This window comes from Bombina bombina, chromosome 6, assembly GCF_027579735.1.
Source record: "Bombina bombina isolate aBomBom1 chromosome 6, aBomBom1.pri, whole genome shotgun sequence".
Classification (NCBI taxonomy): domain Eukaryota; kingdom Metazoa; phylum Chordata; class Amphibia; order Anura; family Bombinatoridae; genus Bombina; species Bombina bombina.
The window spans coordinates 513553219-513574241 of record NC_069504.1 but is presented as its reverse complement, the minus strand read 5'-3'; positions in this window follow the sequence as shown (position 1 = coordinate 513574241).

Here is a 21023-nt window from a genome sequence, read left to right as displayed (position 1 = left end):
CATGAATGCCAACATTTTCTGTAACATACTGAAGCAGAGCTTTAGAGACTGGGCCACAGGGCAGTATTCCAACATGATAATGACCTCAAACACACCTCCAAGATGACCACTGCCTTGCTAAAGAAGCTGAGGGTAAAGGGGATGGACTGGCCAAGCATGTCTCCAGACCTAAACGCTATTGAGCATCTGTGGGGCATCCTCAAAGGGAAGGTAGGGGAGTGCAAGGTCTCTAACATCCACCAGCTCGATAATGTCGTCATGGAGGAGTGGAAGAGGACTCCAGTGGCAACCTGTGAAGCCCTGGTGAACTCCATGCCCAAGAGGGTTAAGGCAGTGCTGGAAAATAATGGTGGCCACACAAAATATTGACACTTTGGGCCCAATTTGGACATTTCCACTTAGGGGTGTACTCACTTTTGTTGCCAAAAGTTTAGACATTAATGGCTGTGTGTTGAGTTATTTTGAGGGGACAGCAAATTTACACTGTTATACAGGCTGCAAACTCACTACTTTACATTGTAGCAAAGTGTCATTTCTTCAGTGTTATCACATGAAAAGATATAATAAAATATTTACAAAAATGTGAGGGGTGTACTCACTTTTGTGAGATTATGTATATATATATATATATATATATATATATATATATATATATATATATATATATATATATATATATATGTAGCAGGGATGTGCACTCTCACCTTTCCACAACTGCCAGGGTGCTAGTGAAAATTGATATAGAAGAACAACAAACTTGCACTCACTGGTCTTTTTTTGTGAAATACTTTTACTTGAAAAACTGTGAGAGAGAGAGAGAGAGAGAGATTGGTGACTGAGACATAGGAACAAAAAAGGGAGATATATATCGGGAATAACAATCGGTAACAATGATCGTAAGGTAATAAAATATAGAATTTGATATTTGACAGTAATGCAAGAAGAAGTAGTGACCAAAGACGTCCATAATAGCAACCAAGATTCCAATGATTCTTTAGAAACCCAAAATTATGACTGGGGGAGTACATAACACATGTTGTCCTTTAGAGAGCTAAAAAAGGGTTGTCAAATGGTTCATAACCCAAAATTTAGTGTATACATATATTTTATTAGTTTATCTTATTGACATACAATGTTAAGATAAACTTAGAAAATATTTCAATGTTTATAACAATGAATATTGATGGTTCCTGAAAGATAGTTCTTAATCTTATTTACAAATATGAATGTGAATGCAAAATTTTTCTTTTATTATGTAATAAATAAAAATATATTATTTAAGTGCATTGGTTTCCTGAAGATATAAAATAATGAGCTTATCATTGTAAAGCCAGCAATATCACAACATTGTAGTAGTGAGATTTTGGATGATCTATTACATAAGTCTGCAAGGGGGGGTATTATTGTTTAAAAACAATATTTTTTTTTTTTTTTTTTTTAAATATTTATTTATGACAAAGACAAAGAAGGTTATTACATTCTCGGTTACCAAATATAAAAAACATGTGTCACAGTGAGTATACATAATATATAAATACATGCTTAGGTAAAAAGACATTTAGATTAGTTTAAAAAAGAAAGGGTATCTATACATCATTCAAAATTATATAGTGCACTAATAATTATAAAAGTGAACATAGAGAATTGCGTGGGGTAACCAGATAAACCTTTGTACAATATCTAGTCTTTCTTTGTATCTGGAGTTTCCCCCTTTTATCCCTCCTCCATTAGAAAAAACAGAACAAACCATATTAACAAAAAAATAAAAAAATAAAAAAAGATAATATATAATAAATAACAGAAATAAGGATCCTCCCTCCCATTCCCTCCCCCCCCCCCATACCATCTCACTCGGCATCCGTTACCCATTCTTCCGGAAAGCGCCCCCCTAGGATGTTGATCTGAACAAACTCCGAATTTCTGAAAGGTTTGATTATTTTTTTTTGTTGTAGAAGGGGCAGAGATTTTACAAAAGGTTCCCATTTTTTAAAAAATACTTCTAAGTATTTATCTTGCGGGAATGGTACATTATACTGTTCTGTTATAAGTTGGTTGCAGAGGGCCATTTTAAATTGGGTCATAGTAGGTGCCGAAAATGCTTTCCATGCTTTAAAGATGAGGCTACGTGCTGTTAGTATAATAGTATTTATCAGACTATAGTTCTTGGTAATGCCCTGGTACTTTACCAGAAAGAAGATTTCCATTGGGGAAAAATTATGATCCAGCTTTAAAACCACCGTCATCCAGAATGTAATCTTTCCCCAATATTGACCTATTTTGGGGCAGCTCCATAAACAATGGAATAAATCAGACCCTATAGATGAACATCTGGGGCATGGCACCTTAGTTTTGTACCACTTGGAGAGAACCGCAGGTGTAAGGTATCTCTGCAGCCCAATTTTCATCTGTGACTCCCTCCAAGTTGTCGGGACCCAACTCTGCTGGATTATTTTAAAGCTCCCAACAATAGTCTCCTCATCAATTTCTGGAAATAAAGTAGACCACCTAGCGATCATTCCATTAATTTGCAGCTTTGAAGCTTTCTGATTTAACACAAAATATAAGGGGGAAATAGCGTATATTCCTGCCGCGTAAATAGTAATCCTAGGCTGTAGTTCACCCAGAGTCCATTTGTTCCCATGTTTCATGTTCAGCTCCCAGAGAAGATGCCTAACTTGAAGATAGGCATAGAATTCTCGCGCCCCTAAAGCAAATCGTGTCGCGATTTCATGGAATGTGACTGGCTGCCCCTCTGTATCTCGAATTTGATCCAGGGTCTGAAGGCCCTTTGACTCCCATTCTCTAAATATCTGATTGTAAATACCGGGGCTAAACTCTGGATTGCCCACTATAGGTAAATATTGTGAGACATGAGGCGAGATTCCCACCTCTGTACACAGTCTTTGCCAGGCTACAATGACGTTCTTGAAGGTACCTAGGTAGAATATGTTGGAAGGCAGAGATGTAAGAGGGCAATGCAACAGGGCCTTTAACTGAAAGTGAACTACAGCCTGAGATTCCCAAGTGAAAGATGTAATCTGATCCTTCTCGGTTAGCCAATCTAAAGCAAATCTGGCTATAATCACCAGGTTATATGTCTGAATATTGGGAAGTGCCAAGCCAGCTGCTAACTTGGAATTCATAAGCTTAGAAGCGGAAATCCGTGGTCTCTTGCCATTCCAAAGAAATTTGGAGCAGGCTTTATTATACATAGTAATATCTCTTTTATGTAGAAACCACGGAATGTTTTGCAATATATAGAGGAGTTTTGGAAAGATCACTGACTTAATCAGGGTCACACGAGCAGTTAGCGAAATTGGTAACCTAGTCCAGTCCTCGAGCTTTTTCTTGCACGAGTCCAGAACTGACCTATGATTTAGGCTATACCAGTCTTCCGCATTTCTGGATAAACGTAAACCCAGATAAGTAATCTGGGAGACTTCTTGAAAGGGATGCTTCACCTGTGATAGTAAATTTTTATGTATCCACATTAATTCCGATTTTGAAGTGTTGATCTTAAATCCGGATATTTCCCCAAACTCTTGGGTTATCCTCTGTAGAATTGGCAACGATGCTTTAAGATTGGACAGAAATATAAGGAGATCGTCTGCGTATTGGAGAAGCACCAGTTTCTCCCCCGCCCATGTAATCCCTTCCAGTTCTTGTCGTAGTCGGATAGCTAAGGGTTCTATACTAAGATTAAACAGGAAGGGTGAAAGCGGGCAACCCTGTCTAGTCCCTCTAAATAGATCAAATCGTTGTGTAGAAGTATTATTAATAATCACCGCAGAGGAGGGGGTACTATAAATCAGGCGTATGTAGTTGGTAAAGAATCCTGAAAACCCAAAATGTTCCAGCGCAAAGAACAGATGATCCCAACTGACCCTATCAAAGGCCTTCTCTGCATCAACCGTAAGGATGGCCCTGTCTATACTATCGCCTGATTCTGCAGATTTGTATTTGTTACAGAAAAATTCGAGCAAAATCAGAAGTTTCCTCGTATTCTTTACGGGATTGCGTCCAGGCATGAAGCCGGTTTGATTCTCATGGATTAACTCGCCCATAAAGGGTTTCAGTCGTGAGGCTATGATGGCTGCTAACAGTTTATAATCAGTGTTCAGGACCGAGATAGGTCTAAAGGAGCTGGGTTGCTCAGGGTCCTTACCCTTTTTTAGGATCAACGAAATATTTGCCGAAGCAAAGAGAGAAGAGCATCGAGTGTTCTCTGAAAAATAAAAATTGAATAACTTAGTTAATATAGGTAATACCTGTGGTTGTAAAATTCTGTAGTATTCAATAGGAAGAGCATCCGGGCCGGCAGCTTTGTTAGATTTCGCCTTCTTAATTGCCCATGATATTTCCTCCTCTGTAATGGGAGCGTTAATAATGTCTCTGGCCTCTAAAGCCAGGCGTGGTACTTGGATCTTGCTCCAGAATGCCTCTTTCTTATCTACATCAAGGGGATCTTGTTTATACAAAGTCTGAAAGAATTCAGAGAACACTCTTTCAATATCTGGGTGGTTCGTATATCTCTTATCTCCTTGTTTGATAGCGGTGATAGCCTGTCTGGGCGAAAAGTTAGCTAATCTCGCTAAGAATTTCGCCGATCTGCCCGTGTGACCCCCGTATCTAGCTTTCAATCTAATTTCTTCCTGGGCACTGACCTGCTTCATGTGTGTATCTCGAAGAGTCTTTGCTGTAGTATAGGCCTCCCAGGTTTCTCTGGTGTGTCTACTGACATAGGCTCTATAGGTGTTCTTAACACGATTAGCTAATTGTCTAGTCACTGAACTACAATGTTTTGACCATTAGCGTGTATAAGATTTAATCTCTCCGCGTAGGACGGCCTTGGAGGCTTCCCAGAATGTCTCAATTTTATCCATGTAATTGCCATTATTATTATGATAATCTGCCCACTTTGATCGTAAGTGTTGCTGGAATTTTATGTTGTTATATAGATATCTAGGGAAGGAAATATAATTTGTTCCCGACCGCATCTGGCCAGTATCAAGCTTTAGTACTATAACAGCGTGGTCAGAGATAACTATATCTTCGATTCCAGAGGCCCAATTTCGGCCAAGCATTGTTTCTGATATCAGAAAATAGTCAAGCCGGGAGAATGAACGCTGAACATGAGATACACACGTATATGTACGATCGTCCGGATTCTGTACCCGCCATAGATCGACCAGGCCCAGATGTGAACATAATTTCTGAAAGATACGTACCTTCCTACCTCTGCTAATTAAAGCTCTTTTATTAGAACTATCTAAAAGGGGGTCAGCTAGCAAATTAAGATCTCCTGCGATAATTAGATTAAATTTATGGAGCTTTACGGAAAGAACTGACCAGAATGTATGGTCAATTTGATTGGGTCCATATATGTTGCAAATTATATATCTAATATGCTTAACTTCTATTTCAAGTATTAAGAATCTCCCTTCGGGATCAGCCTCCATATTCGTTATTTGATAATCCAATCTCCGGTTTATCAATATTGCGACCCCCCTCTTCCTTGAAGTGAATGGAGCTGCTACCACTTCCCCCACCCACTTAGATTTAAGTTTGGGGGTTTCGGTGATATTAAGATGTAGTTCCTGTAAGAGAGCTATGTCGGGGTTAAATTTCCCCAAATGTTTTACTATAGCTTTTCTTTTAATTGGTGAATTAATACCCCCTACATTCCAGGATAGTAACTTAAGATTATATGCCATCAATATTATTCAACTTACCAATCCCTATCCTCAAAAGATACTCCATAAATTCTAAGACATAACTGAGGAACGCCGTCCGGAAGGTGGCAATCAAGAAAGAGAGGGAGGCGGGGGGAGGAAGAGAGGGAGAGGGAGGGGAACGGAGAAGAGAGAGAGAGGAAAAGAAAAAAAAAAAAAAAAAAAAATTTAAAAAAAAAACCCACCATTACTATAACTAACATAAATTGCACTTATGAGAACTATATAGCCATCAAAAAACATCTCTTATTAGTTAACTGCATAAATTCTAAGATCGAAAAAACATATCTTTAATATAATTCGGTACGTGATCAGGGTACCCCTGATTCCCTACAGAAAGTCTCTGCCTCCATAACATTATTGAGTGTGTGTGTATTACCATCTTTCTGTACAATTAGCTTTGCGGGGTAAATCAGTCTGATATTGTAGTTTTCTTTCTGTAGTCTCCCATAGAAAAAAGACATGTCTCTTCTCTTAGCTAGTGTTTCAGAGGAGAAGTCTTGAAACATTAGTAGTTTATGGGGGCCTACGGAGAGAGAGCCACATTTCCTGTAATGCTTGAGGTATAGTAACTTATCTTGGAAATTCACGAACTTAAAGATTACTGGCCTAGATCGTGCGGCCTCACTGTGCTCACGCCTTTGACCTATCCTATGTACTCTCTCAATCAAAAAGGGAGCAGCAGGAGTCGGAATCTGTAGAGCCTGGGTTAATGTAGTGGTGGCAAAATTCATTAAGTCTTGAAATTCAGGGGACTCCGGCAGACCGATCACTTTAAGATTGTTACGTCTTGATCGGTCCTCGAGGTCCTCCATCTTGGCCTGTAAGGACGAAATGATTTTACTATGGGTGTCCATTGTAGGATCCGTTACATTAAGTCTGTCCTCTAGATCCGAGATCCGATTCTCTATTTCCTCAAGTCTTGAGGAAAACTGCCTAACCTCTAAAGTGAGGTTTGATATCTCACTTCTGATCTCCTGCTTAATCATATCGAATTGAGGTGCAAGTAATTTGGCTACTTCAGCTGCAAATTCTGCCATATTGATGGGAAAGGGGTTGGGGGTACTTTTTTCTTTTGGGGAGACTATACTGGAGTCCAGATTTCTGCTGCTGCCCCCTTTTTTGTCCTTTGCTTTAGGCGGCATATTGGAGGGTGAGCTTTTTGAATTGATATATTTGTCCATGAACAAAGCGTGACTATAACTTGTCTATGCTATAACAGTTATTATCTATATAGCTTAAAGATAAAAGAAACAGTTCCAAAGTCACAAACAAATAATTATAGCGCTCTAACCAATTGTTACTAGATGATAAGTCTCATGCAGCAACCCTCTATGTTATATGTGTAATGTGTGCTCTACAGGTGTTGTAGTGTTTTTGTTTCACCTAGATTCCCAAAATTCCCTAAGAATTTAACTTTTATCTGGAATACTTATACTTTCTGGAAACGCAGTTCTCAGTATCTGGACCCCTTCCGGTGTGTGTTACAATGTAAATTTAAACCTCGTGATACAAAACTTTTAAATATACTTATAAATATAAAATAGGAAGATATAGAGATTATAGATAGATATTTTTAGTGTATAACTATCCCCCAAGGAATTTACCTGCCCCAAATTATCAATTCTATTTTTGATTCCTTAAATTTTAACTTATCTAAAGTGTGTCACTTTCTAAATAGTGATCCCTAGTTCTAAACCCTGTCTAGAATATGCTTAAATCACTGTGACCCGGCAATAGCTGCATAGAACAAATTGTGTAAGGTATACAGTAATATATAACTAATGTGTTACAATGTAAATTTAAACCTCGTGCTACAAAACTTTTAGGTATATATATAAATATAAAATAGGAAGATATAGAGATTGTAGATGGATATTTTTGGTGTATAACTACCACCCAAAGAATTTACCTGCCCCAAATTATCAATTCTAATTTGGATGTGTTCCTTAAGTTTAAACTTATCTAAAGTGTGTCACTTTCTAAATAGTGTTCCCTAGTTCTAAACCCTGTCGAGGATATATTCCCGCATGAAATTAAGCTTTGTAACACCAAACTTTTCTGGAAAATGTGCTAGCATAACTTCTAAAATCACCGTGGCCCAGCAATAGCTGCATAGAACAAATTGTGTAAGGCATACCGTAATATATAACTAAAAAAAAAGGAAAAACTCAATATCCTTAAATTCAGCCCAGCCGGTTAGAAAAAACAGTCACAGGAAAAGCTGATGTTTTAGATTTGGTACAACAGGCACAATATAATAACGGTATATACCCTGTAGATAAAGCATATAGATATCAACATTGATGAGATCTTCCAAGGCAAAATACAAGGTAGAACTTTATATGAAAATGACCTGCTATGTTTTAGTACCTGGGGAGTACCTGTGATAGATTCCTTACATATATACTGTTCCCAGTAATCTCAGGCTCAGGGGGATAAGGCCTCTCTACCATAGACCTGCCTAAGAGAGGATTTATATACCAGTGAGACACTAATAGGCAAGAATACAAACGTAGATGGAGATTACAGCTCCCATACAAACAGTCACATTAATAGACTGAACAAAACCGGTAACAGTACATCTTCTTCGTTGCATCAACAGTGACCTGCCCTGTTAGCTAAAGACAGCTGCTCAAATAATGGCCCTGAGAGAGTCCGGTGCACCTCGCACCGCAATAGATAGTCCACCAAAGCCGGCCCCACAGTTATAGTGAATTCAACTGTTATTTTATGCCCAGCGGGGAACATACAGTCACACAGGGATACGATACCTCGCCACAGATGTCGAGAGCTTCGGCTTGTATTCTGCTCACTTAATCTTCCCAGGCTGTGAACTGTAGGGGCGGAGGGGCCCCTTGCTGTGAACAGGCAAGAAGTCGCTCCACGGCGTGGCAGCCCGCCCCCCGCCGGGAGCAATGTAGACAGCGGTCAGGTCGGCCGTCCCAGACACGGTTCCTCCAAACGTATGTGGGCTTAAGGTGAAAGGGCTCTGGTTGTGTAGTAACCAAGACCGCCGGGCGGTGATACCTGCAACACCTTCTGCTGAGAGAGATATTATCTGCCCGTCCAGGGGGCCCAAGCTTCTCCGGCGAACTCAGCACTGATTCACTCTCAACCAGGGAGAGGGGCACTGCCGCCTATGGTGCCGGTACCTCCAGGTGGGTTCAGGAAGCTTGTCGCTATCAGCGTGCTCGTCGATACCTGCCAGAAAACATGGGAACTGCCGCTTGTTTGTAGCGTACACTCAACCAGGTAAGTGATAAGTCGCGGCTCTGCTCTAGCGCGCAGCTTGCTTGCCCAGCGAGCTGCGCTTGTATAGGTGAGTCCAGGTGTCTCTAAGCCGGCAGGTTTAAATGGCAGTTGCAATAGCGTGGCAAGCTGATAGCCGTTAGTATTGAGTCCTAGGCAGCTTTAAAGTTTTATCCAAGGGCTGCTGCTCACAGCACCTGAGAGCCTGTGTAAAGATGGTGTGCACCAGCCAACGTGCATTCTTTAGGCTGCAATCCTAACTTCCCATGCAGGATCGAAATCCTAATACCCAAGCCTGTGTATGGCCAAGGGAAACAAAGGCATATGTTGGGGATGGATCAGGCCTCACGTAGAGGCGCGGAGCTTCAACGGCACCTGCAGCTACCTGCAGCTACCTGCATGCCCCGCCTCCAACAGGAAGTCAAAAACAATATATTTTTAAAATGAATAAGATTTATTAACAGGAAAAAAGGTGTATTTAACAATCTCTAAAAAAAATTACATTAATCATTATGTAAGCTTTTTTTTTTCAATAGTTACATTTGAATGTAATTAGGTATATAAAAATCATGAATTGACAGGGCAAAGGTTAGTAAAAACATTAAGATTTTAATAAAAAAAATAATAATTAAATAGAAATAATCGGAATTCAAAGCTGTTAGATTGATAAATAAGGCACATTCCAAAAAATAATGGCGAACTTTATCATTAATCCGTCACATCTCAACCATGCAAATTGGCGTTAAAATACTACCGGTTTAATGATAAATATTGGCACACCTGTGCGCCTCTCCAAGGGTGAGCTGTGGAGAACTGATAGGATAATTGAAAGTCGTATTTCAGAAAATAATGATAAATAGAGCCCCATGGATTCCTACATCACAGGTATAATTTATTTTTAAGTCTTCTTGTCTGGATACTTAAAAGACAAAATTCTCTTCCCCATCTCTATGTATAGACCTTCATTTTACTTTTTGATATTTTTTTTTTATTTTTTTTTAAAGAAATGTGGAAAACATCTAGATAGCTATTCCGATGTAATGTTAAGATCACAGGCCTTCTGGTGTATTTTCTCCTATCTTAAACAAGAAACCTTCTGAAGCAAGGAGTTTTTTCAAGGACTGCCAAGTCTGAATCCATAGATTAAGGTTCACAGCCCTCTGACCTGAATGTTATAACTTGGTTCACTAAAGGTTATATGAATGGTCCCATTGTAATGGTGGCAATGTCAGCAGGTCTGTAAGTCTGCAATTGTTAAGATTTACAAAAAGACGTGTAATGTGACAGATGAAATGCATTTTCTTCTCTTGCCGAAAACAGCAGTTTTCTTTTTTCTTTTTCTATGAGTAATGTCTATACAAGGAATGTTCTGAGTACAATAGTCGTTAGGAGTTCATTGTTCCTCGAAGACTAGTTCTCAAGTTTATGACAGAATGTAATGAAATAGCTTTGCAACCTGTGTCAGTGGAGAAAGAAGTATTGGACAGACGAGCAAAGCTTAATCTCCATATGGCCAGCCATGCAAGACAACAAAGGTATTGTGCCATGGTATATTCTAAGCAAGCATTGCTGAAAGCATTTTTCTTTCTTTTTTTTTTTTTTTTTTTTTTTTCTCGTCTAACAACAGCCACATACAGTCTTTTTTTTTGCCCTTTTATACAGATACATCCTTCAGGTTAACCTTCAATTATTTAATATAACAATAGATCTTGAACTTTTGTAATACTTCACTAATGATTTATTAGTTTGTTTAGTTAATAAAGATGATGGCAAGTCATTTAACTCATTTTGTATCTACCATAGCCAAGTGATGTGAGACATGTGAAGTACAGGAGAAACGTACAGAACAAATACAATATAATAACATATGTCTCTTAAAATATATAGCATAAAAATAAAATGAAACTTTCATGATTCAGATAGAGCACTGTTTAAAAAAAATGCTTTTAAAGCTTAATTCTATTACGCATTTTATCTCTGTCTTGGTATTTCTTGCTGAGGTTTAGCTTGTTTTTCCCAAAGGCATACTGAGAAGTGTTCATGTATCTTGAGCGCTATGGGCTAGATTACAAGTGGAGCGCTAATTTATTGTGTGTCCACAAATGGGAGCATGATAAATAACGAGCCATTACAAGAGCAATTAGCGCTCAGAAAATTAACCAGGGATCAGAACTCTGGTTAATTTTCTAAAAGTGCCCCAAATGCCCCCAAGAGGGTCTTTTTCATAAGAAAAATACTAGCCTAGGCAGTTTTAAGGGGTTAAAAGATGGTGAATGTGGGGTGTTAGAAAAAAAACGGCACTGATAAGTGCCTTTACATTGCGGTCTATGGGAACTGTGTGTTCCCTGTTAATATATACTGTATGTATAGACTTATTTACACATATATTTATATGTTAATATGTGTATATACACATATTAACACACATATATATATATATATATATATATATATATATATATATATATATACATATATATATATATATATATATTGATATACATATATATTTAAAATTGCTGGCCATTGTTGCGCTACTTACCCGCTTTGCTGTGGTTAGGTTCTGTGCCGTGTATGACGGCATCAGAATAAGGTTTCTATTGGAGCCTATGGAAGCATGCTCTTGTGACTGCAATGCTTCTGTGCAATGCAAACGCGAGGTAATACTAGTGCACATTAGCGTGCACTGGTATTACTCAGTTGAGCGCAAATATCGCTTTTGCTTAAGTGTTATTTTGCGCTCACCTCGTAATCTTGCCCTATATGTATAATATCAATGCAAATGTTTCTGCCTGTAGTGCTAAGGCACATGCACGTTGCTGAGTCTACCTGGGAATGGAAATGGGCCAGGTTTTATCAAAGGTTCCTATGAGGAAAAATAGTAGTCATAAATGGTAAAGTTTTATTAAAATGGTACACTTTATTTGAAAGTCATTGTTGATCCAAATCACCATATAAAAATTGCCAAGTAATTATCGAGTATATTCTTATGAATTAATGATTTGAACCAAAAATAAACATAAGTGAAGTATACTGAAAGTTGTTCTACCTGAGCTTTTAGTACTTTTTCAGGGAATGAGGATATTTAATTATGAAGTTTAATATATATTAATATAAAACAAATGTCTTTAGTAATATTTGAAAATGGGAACACAAAAAAAAACAGTTGCTCTTTCGCCTAAGATATACCTTACCAACACTTGACAAACTCTGTAGCAGATTCGCATTGCGCAGCACTTGTAATACCAGCACACATTTACATACACTGGTATTTCTGAGTGGAGAGCAAATATTGCTCTCGCGTAAGCGCAATATTGCATTCCACTCATAATCTAGCCCTATATCAGGTAGTCATCACATTTACATAGGTGTATGTGCCTATACAGATGTAAATGTGTACTGTATACAGCCTCTCCAATAGGGATGAAAGAAGCTTTAATGAAATAATGCCACGTATGTTAACAAACCTCTAGAATATCTCCAGTGTCTATTTCAGAGTGTTTGAAATATGTGCAATGTAAAAGACTGCTTGTAAAAAGCTGTAAAAAGGCTAACAGTTGAAAAAATGGTCTTAAAAATTAGTTGAAAAATGAGGTGAAAACATATTGTGATCACCAAGCAGTTTTCAGCCTCATAGTATAAATAGGGCTTTAACCCGGAAATCTGTTTGCGAGTGTGAGAGAGCCAATTTGCATTTTCTTAGAGCCACATCAGCCACCCAACACCTGCAGTTCAATTCAATCAAGGCATTTGTTAGTTTTTATTTTTACTTCCTTTAGATTTTTATACATATATCTTCATTTTTCATACATATATCTTCATTTTTCATACATATATCTTCATTTTTCATACATATACCGTATCTTTATTTTTTTTATACATATATCTTCGCTTTATCTTTCTATCCACTCACCTCCAGTTTTATTGATTTCAGTATTACATTGTGAGCACAGTGTAAAACAGCATGGGAATGCTTGCTAATTTTTTTCCCACAGTGATACCGGCAGGGCTCTGTACTTTTAATTTTACCCTTTGGCTGCTAAGCCATTTCCCACCTGGGTGCTAAGCAGGTTTTGAGCTTTTTTTTTTTTTTTTGCTTTGTTTAAATATATTTATTTTTAACCAGATCCCCAAGCCATATACCGTTGGCGATTACCTTTCCAATTGTAGGTCTTGGGGGTCTGTAACGTCTTAGATACCTTAGATACATGCTTCTAAGCAGCATGCCCCCATCTCCTTTTATTTGTGCATTGTCCATTTTAAATAAAGTTGCGTGGTGACGTAATTACGTCATTGCGCGTGATGTCACCGTGAGGAACGTGAAGCCCCAATGATGCCTCTCACTTTTCAGGCCAGATCACCGGGGGGGGGGGGGGGAGGAGTAAGTGGGAGTCCCCAGATTGCACTCAAGGTGGGTGAGTGCTGGCAATGGCTCTGAGCCGTCGTTACCACCTGACTGAGAACATTTGCGACAGCTCAGATCCGTTGTTAGCACTCAAGGGGTTAAAATTGTTAGATTACCAGCAATCATAAATGTATCATTGAATTGGATTAGAAGGACCTGTTTGTTCCAAAATCTATTTATGTAGTGAATGTAGTCCAGCGCTATATTAGCACGGGTAGAGCATTTAGTTAAATTATATGATTTGAATATTTTTATTTTTGAAATTAAATGAATATTTTATATATATGTTGCAATCTTGTATTTATATATTTAATGCAGATTATCCTAAGTTATTTATCAACATTCAGTTTAGAAGAGTTAATGAAAAATATATAATGTAAATAAACATTTATGTATGAACTGATATATATAAGCTTCTTGTCTATATATGGGCTTCTTATCTATATGTAAAAACTAATAAAACATTTGTATAATTAAACAGAAATTTAATAACTTGCTAAAAACAACACAAGATAAAAAGGGACGTCTCCCTTATAACATAGATTGCATCAGAAAAGACAACTGGATAACTTTAGTTAATGTTTCCGCTATTAGTAATCAGGGGCGCGATCCGATATCGATCTCAGTTTGCGGCGCAAGCGAGGGAACCGGCGTCGCCCGCAGTTTCAGCTCGCAACTCGAGCTATCCCATATAGGTCGCCGTCAGATGCTAACGTGCCGTAAGTCTCACAAACCAGCGATGTCCAGAAATCTGCGTAAGTACAAATTTCTGGCGTCGCCAGTGACTTGCGCCACGTTAGAAACTGCCGGCGCCTATAAAACCTGACTAAAGTTTAAAACACCCGCACTGTCTAACACGCCTCCCTAACATAGCCCGCACTGTCTAACACGCCTCCCTAACATAGCCCGCACTGTCTAACACGCCTCCCTAACATAGCCCGCACTGTCTAACACGCCTCCCTAACATAGCCTGCACTGTCTAACCCTCTATCCGCTATCCCCCCTCACTAGCCTAACAATAAAAAAAGCTATTAACCCCTAAACCGCCGCTCCCGTACCCCGCCGCAACCTAATAAAGTTATTAACCCCTAAACCGCCGCTCCCGTACCCCGCCGCAACCTAATAAAGTTATTAACCCCTAAACCGCCGCTCCCGTACCCCGCCGCCAGCTATATTATATCTATAACCCCCTAAAGTGAGCCCCTAACACCGCCGCCATCTATATTAAAATTATTAACCCCTAATGTAAGCCCCTTACACCGCCGCCATCTCTATTAAAATGATTAACCCCTAATTTAATCTACCTACCCCGCCGCCAGCTATATTATCTATATTAACCCTAAGTATATTATAGTTAATATAGGTATTACATTATATATATTAACTATATTAACCCTAATTATATTAGGGTTAATATAGTTAATATAGTTACTATAGTATTTATATTAACTATATTAACTCTATCTAACCCTAACTAAATTTATATTAAATTAATCTAATTCATTTATAAACTAAAATATTCCTATTTAAATCTAAATACTTACCTATAAAATAAACCCTAAGATAGCTACAATATAATTAATAATTACATTGTAGCTATGTTAGGGTTAATATTTATTTTACAGGTAAATTGTTAATTATTTTAACTAGGTATAATAGCTATTAAATAGTTATTAACTATTTAATAGCTACCTAGTTAAAATAATTACCCAATTACCTGTAAAATAAATCCTAACCTAAGTTACAAATACACCTACACTATCAATAAATTTAATAAACTACAAACATCTATCTAAAAATACAATTAAATTAACTAAACTAAATTACAAAAAAAAACAAACACTAAATTACAAAAAATAAAAAAAAGATTACAAGATATTTAAGCTAATTACACCTATTCTAAGCCCCCTAATAAAATAATAAACCCCCAAAATAAAAAAAATTCCCTGCCCTATTCTAAATTCAACAAATTTCAAAGCTCTTTACCTTACCAGCCCTTAAAAGGGCCTTTTGTGGGGCATGCCCCAAAGAATTCAGCTCTTTTGCATACAACAAATACAATACCCCCCCCATTACAACCCACCACCCACATACCCCTATTCTAAACCCACCCAAACCCCCCTTAAAAAAGCCTAACACTACCCCCCTGAAGATCTCCCTACCTTGTCTTCACCACACCGGGCCGAACTCCTGATCCGATCCGGGCGATGTCTTCCTCCAAGCGGCAAAGAAGAATTCTTCCTCCGGCGATGTCATCCTCCAAGCGGCAAAGAAGAATTCTTCCTCCGGCGACGTCTTCCTCCAAGCGGCAGCAAAGTCTTCATTCTTCCGGCGGCATCTTCAATCTTCTTTCTTCGCTCCGCCGCCGCGGAGCATCCATCCCGGCCGACTGCTGAACTTGGAATGAGGTACCTTTAAATGACGTCATCCAAGATGGCGTCCGCCGAATTCCGATTGGCTGATAGTATTCTATCAGCCAATCGGAATTAAGTTAAAAAAATCTGATTGGCTGATTGAATCAGCCAATCAGATTCAAGTTCAATCCGATTGGCTGATCCAATCAGCCAATCAGATTGAGCTCGTATTCTATTGGCTGATCGGAACAGCCAATAGAATGCGAGCTCAATCTGATTGGCTGATTGGATCAGCCAATCGGATTGAACTTGAATCTGATTGGCTGATTCAATCAGCCAATCAGATTTTTCTAACTTAATTCCGATTGGCTGATAGAATACTATCAGCCAATCGGAATTCGGCGGACGCCATCTTGGATGACGTCATTTAAAGGTACCTCATTCCAAGTTCAGCAGTCGGCCGGGCTGGATGCTCCGCGGCGGCGGAGCGAAGAAAGAAGATTGAAGATGCCGCCGGAAGAATGAAGACTTTGCTGCCGCTTGGAGGAAGACGTCGCCGGAGGAAGAATTCTTCTTTGCCGCTTGGAGGATGACATCGCCGGAGGAAGAATTCTTCTTTGCCGCTTGGAGGAAGACATCGCCCGGATCGGATCAGGAGTTCGGCCCGGTGTGGTGAAGACAAGGTAGGGAGATCTTCAGGGGGGTAGTGTTAGGCTTTTTTAAGGGGGGTTTGGGTGGGTTTAGAATAGGGGTATGTGGGTGGTGGGTTGTAATGGGGGGGGGGTATTGTATTTGTTGTATGCAAAAGAGCTGAATTCTTTGGGGCATGCCCCACAAAAGGCCCTTTTAAGGGCTGGTAAGGTAAAGAGCTTTGAAATTTGTTTAATTTAGAATAGGGCAGGGAATTTTTTTTATTTTGGGGGTTTATTATTTTATTAGGGGGCTTAGAATAGGTGTAATTAGCTTAAATATCTTGTAATCTTTTTTTTATTTTTTGTAATTTAGTGTTTGTTTGTTTTTGTAATTTAGTTTAGTTAATTTAATTGTATTTTTAGATAGATGTTTGTAGTTTATTAAATTTATTGATAGTGTAGGTGTATTTGTAACTTAGGTTAGGATTTATTTTACAGGTAATTGGGTAATTATTTTAACTAGGTAGCTATTAAATAGTTAATAACTATTTAATAGCTATTATACCTAGTTAAAATAATTAACAATTTACCTGTAAAATAAATATTAACCCTAACATAGCTACAATGTAATTATTAATTATATTGTAGCTATCTTAGGGTTTATTTTATAGGTAAGTATTTAGATTTAAATAGGAATATTTTAGTTTATAAATGAATTAGATTAATTTAATATAAATTTAGTTAGGGTTAGATAGAGTTAATATAGTTAATATAAATACTATAGTAACTATATTAACTATATTAACCCTAATATAATTAGGGTTAATATAGTTAATATATATAATGTAATACCTATATTAACTATAATATACTTAGGGTTAATATAGATAATATAGCTGGCGGCGGGGTAGGTAGATTAAATTAGGGGTTAATCATTTTAATAGAGATGGCGGCAGTGTAAGGGGCTTACATTAGGGGTTAATAATTTTTATATAGGTGGCGGCGGTGTAAGGGGTCAGATTAGGGGATAGATAAGGTAGATGGCGGCGGTTTTAGAGGCTCACAGTAGGGGGTTAGTTTATGTAGATGGCGGCGGGGTCCGGGAGCGGCGGTTTAGGGGGTAATAACTTTATTAGGGATTTCGGGGGGGGGGGGGGATCGCGGTTGACAGGGAGATAGACATTGCGCATGCGTTAGGTGTTAGGTTTATTTTAGCAGATCGCGGTTGACAGGGAGATAGACATTGCGCATGCGTTAGGTGTTAGGTTTATTTTCTAGTTAGTTTAGGGAGTTACGGGGCTCCAATAGTCAGCGTAAGGCTTCTTACGGCTGCTTTTTGTGGCGAGGTGAAAATGGAGTAAGTTTTCTCCATTTTCGCCACGTAAGTCCTTACGCTGCATATTGGATACCAAACTGCGCGGGTTTGGTATACCTGCCTATGGCCCAAAAAACTGCGGGCGACGGCAGAAATATACGGGCGTAACTTCTAGGTTACGCCGTATATGTGATACCAAATCCGCGCAAATATTGGCGTCGCCGGCTTTTGCGGGCGACGCTTTATATCGGATCGACCCCCAGGTACCTGTTATATGATGTAACAAATAATAGTGTCCAAAATATTGAATTAAAAAAACTTAAAGTTCCAAATGAGATAACCTACCCGCTGTTATGGCGGGTAGGTTATCTCATTTGGAACTTTAAGTTTTTTTAATTCAATATTTTGGACACTATTATTTGTTACATCATATAACAGGTACCTGATTACTAATAGCGGAAACATTAACTAAAGTTATCCAATTGTCTTTTCTGATGCAATCTATGTTATAAGGGAGACGTCCCTTTTTATCTTGTGTTGTTTTTAGCAAGTTATTAAATTTCTGTTTAATTATACAAATGTTTTATTAGTTTTTACATATAGATAAAAAGCCAATATATAGACAAGAAGCTTATATATATCAGTTCATACATAAAAGTTTATTTACATTATATATTTTTCATTAACTCTTCTAAACTGAATGTTGATAAATAACAGGATAATCTGCATTAAATATATAAATACAAGATTGCAACATATATATAAAATATTCATTTAATTTCAAAAATAAAAATATTCGAATCAAATAATTTAACTAAATGCTCTACCCGTGCTAATTTAGTGCTGGACTACATTCACTACATTTCTACCACTGTTTTCTTAGAGGGGAATACACTAGTCTAGCAGGGTCAATTCTCTAGCGCCTCATCTTTCTCACTACCACCAAAATCTATTTATACATGGTTGAATACCCTTATTTTATCTCTATGCCATCGGGCATAAAAATAGACTTTGACATCACATTGTTTATTTTGGTTGATGCATAGATAACCTATTGGGGCATATGTATCAAGCTCCATATGGAGCCTGATGCCCCGTGATTCTGGCGAGCCTGCAGGCTCGCCAGAAACAGCAGTTATGAAGCAGCGGTCACAAAGACCGCTGTTCCATAACCTGTCCGCCTGCTCTGAGCAGGCGGAGAGACATTGCCGGAAATCAACCCGATCGAGTACGATCGGGTTGATTGACACCCCCTGCTGGCGGCCGATTGGCCACGAGTCTGCAGGGGGCAGGGTTGCACCAGCAGCTCTTGTGAGCTGCTGGTGCAATGCTGAATACGGGGAGCATATTGCTCGCCGTATTCAGCGATGTCTGTTGGACCTGATCCGCACTGTCGGATCAGGTCCTACAGACCTTGATACATATGCCCCATTGTCTGTATGCTAGAGTAAGGACATTTCTGTCTAGCAATTTTAAAGTAACCAGTGATAAAAGATCATATTTTGGATATATAATTAAAATAAAATGCATCTAGAGCTGTAAAGGAAGAAAACAGAAAATTCTATACTTAACAATTCGGCCCATATTTATCAAGGTCTGGCGGACTTGATCCGACACTGCGGATCAGGTCCGCCAGACCTCGCTGAATGCAACGCCTGGTGCAATGCCGCCCCCTGCAGACTTGCGGCCAATTGGCCGCCAGCAAGGGGGTGTCAATCAACCCAATCGTACTCGATCGGGTTGATTTCCGGCAATGTCTGTCCGACTGCTCAGAGCAGGCGGACAGGTTATGGAGCAGCGGTCTTTGTGACCGCTGCTTCATAACTGCTGTTTCATGGCGAGTCTGCAAGCTCACCAGAAAAACGGGGCATCAAGCTCCATACGGAGCTTGATACATATGCCCCTTTATGTCATTGCACTATATTAAAAAAAAATACTGAAATTTGTTGAAGTAAAGAAAAAGAAATAAAATATATAGGTTGAAACATATTAGGATAAATCTTCAATTAGTAAAGAGTAAATAGAAGGTTGGTCAGCTTTTATGGATTTTATGAATTACAAGAAGAAGAACACAAAAAAAATTGTCAGATTACTAGAACATTCTAATTATTGAAGAGGTCTCATCCAATATTTTATTTAGACTAAATTACTAGCTATAAGGTTGCAAGCGTGATTAAGCAGAAGGTCAAATTTTCTCATGCAAATGCATTGTAAAATGTGTAATTATGTTCTTGTAGGTTAATATTTTGGAGAATTTGTACATCTATAAAATAAAGTTTTTTATAAAAATTAAGCAAAATATTTTGGATCTCACCTCTATGCAATATATTGCAAAATCATGTGAAGGACAGATTCTACAGCATGTTTGATCAACAGGATATCCAGACACAAGTTTCAAAACACTTCCAAATTGTTCACAATCTTTACAGTAGCCTCTCACAGATACATAGCATCAATATATACCTAGGTTGAAGAGTGGTGAAAATAGGGAAAATATATATATTTTTTTTTTTTTAAATAGTTTTTTATTGAGGTAAAATGGCAAACAAACACAGAATGTCAGAAAGAAACATCATGGCAACATGCCCATTTGTCATACATCAGGATTTACATAATTAATCAAACAAGCATGTCTTCACATCTGTAGGGTCAAAGCATATCCTAACCCAAAGGTATATTTTCCAGCCATGGATATTACCTCATTTTACAAAAGTACATGTACAGAAGGACATATAGCACAAAAGAAACACCTAGCTTGCTATAAGCCTAAATGCAATAACTAATTCGTAACCTATGTGGGCTTGTACGTGTCCTTGATATCTTCAGCAGAACATATACTACAAACAATTTCAGTACTAAAACATTTCACCCAGAATATTAACTCTATAGATGTTCTGCATTTTGTCATACACTTCCCCTAATATATGCTAAAGTATGAATGAGACATATCACAGTTGAGATTTAACAGCCACTTTCGGGCGATATAAGTATTGTGGGAAACGTAGGGGGTAGAGTTACAGGGGCTCTCTAGGACCCAGCTAATTAGCGAATTCTATATAAACATTACTGTCAGTGGCATAGGCCACCATTTAACTCAAAAGAGAGCCTATTAAAGGTATGATACTCGATGCTGCACAGATCTATCATCTGAAAAATTTATATGGAAGATAAAAACTATTTGTGTAACTAAGGACGATTGTAAACTAAGCACATGTGTGGGGCACACAAGGGGTAGTTAAAACTGGAAAGATTATAGGTTTCGTTTAAACTTTTAAATAAAGCTTTGTGTGTACCTAAGACCAGCATTATGGGTGCTATGCATTATAGGGACAG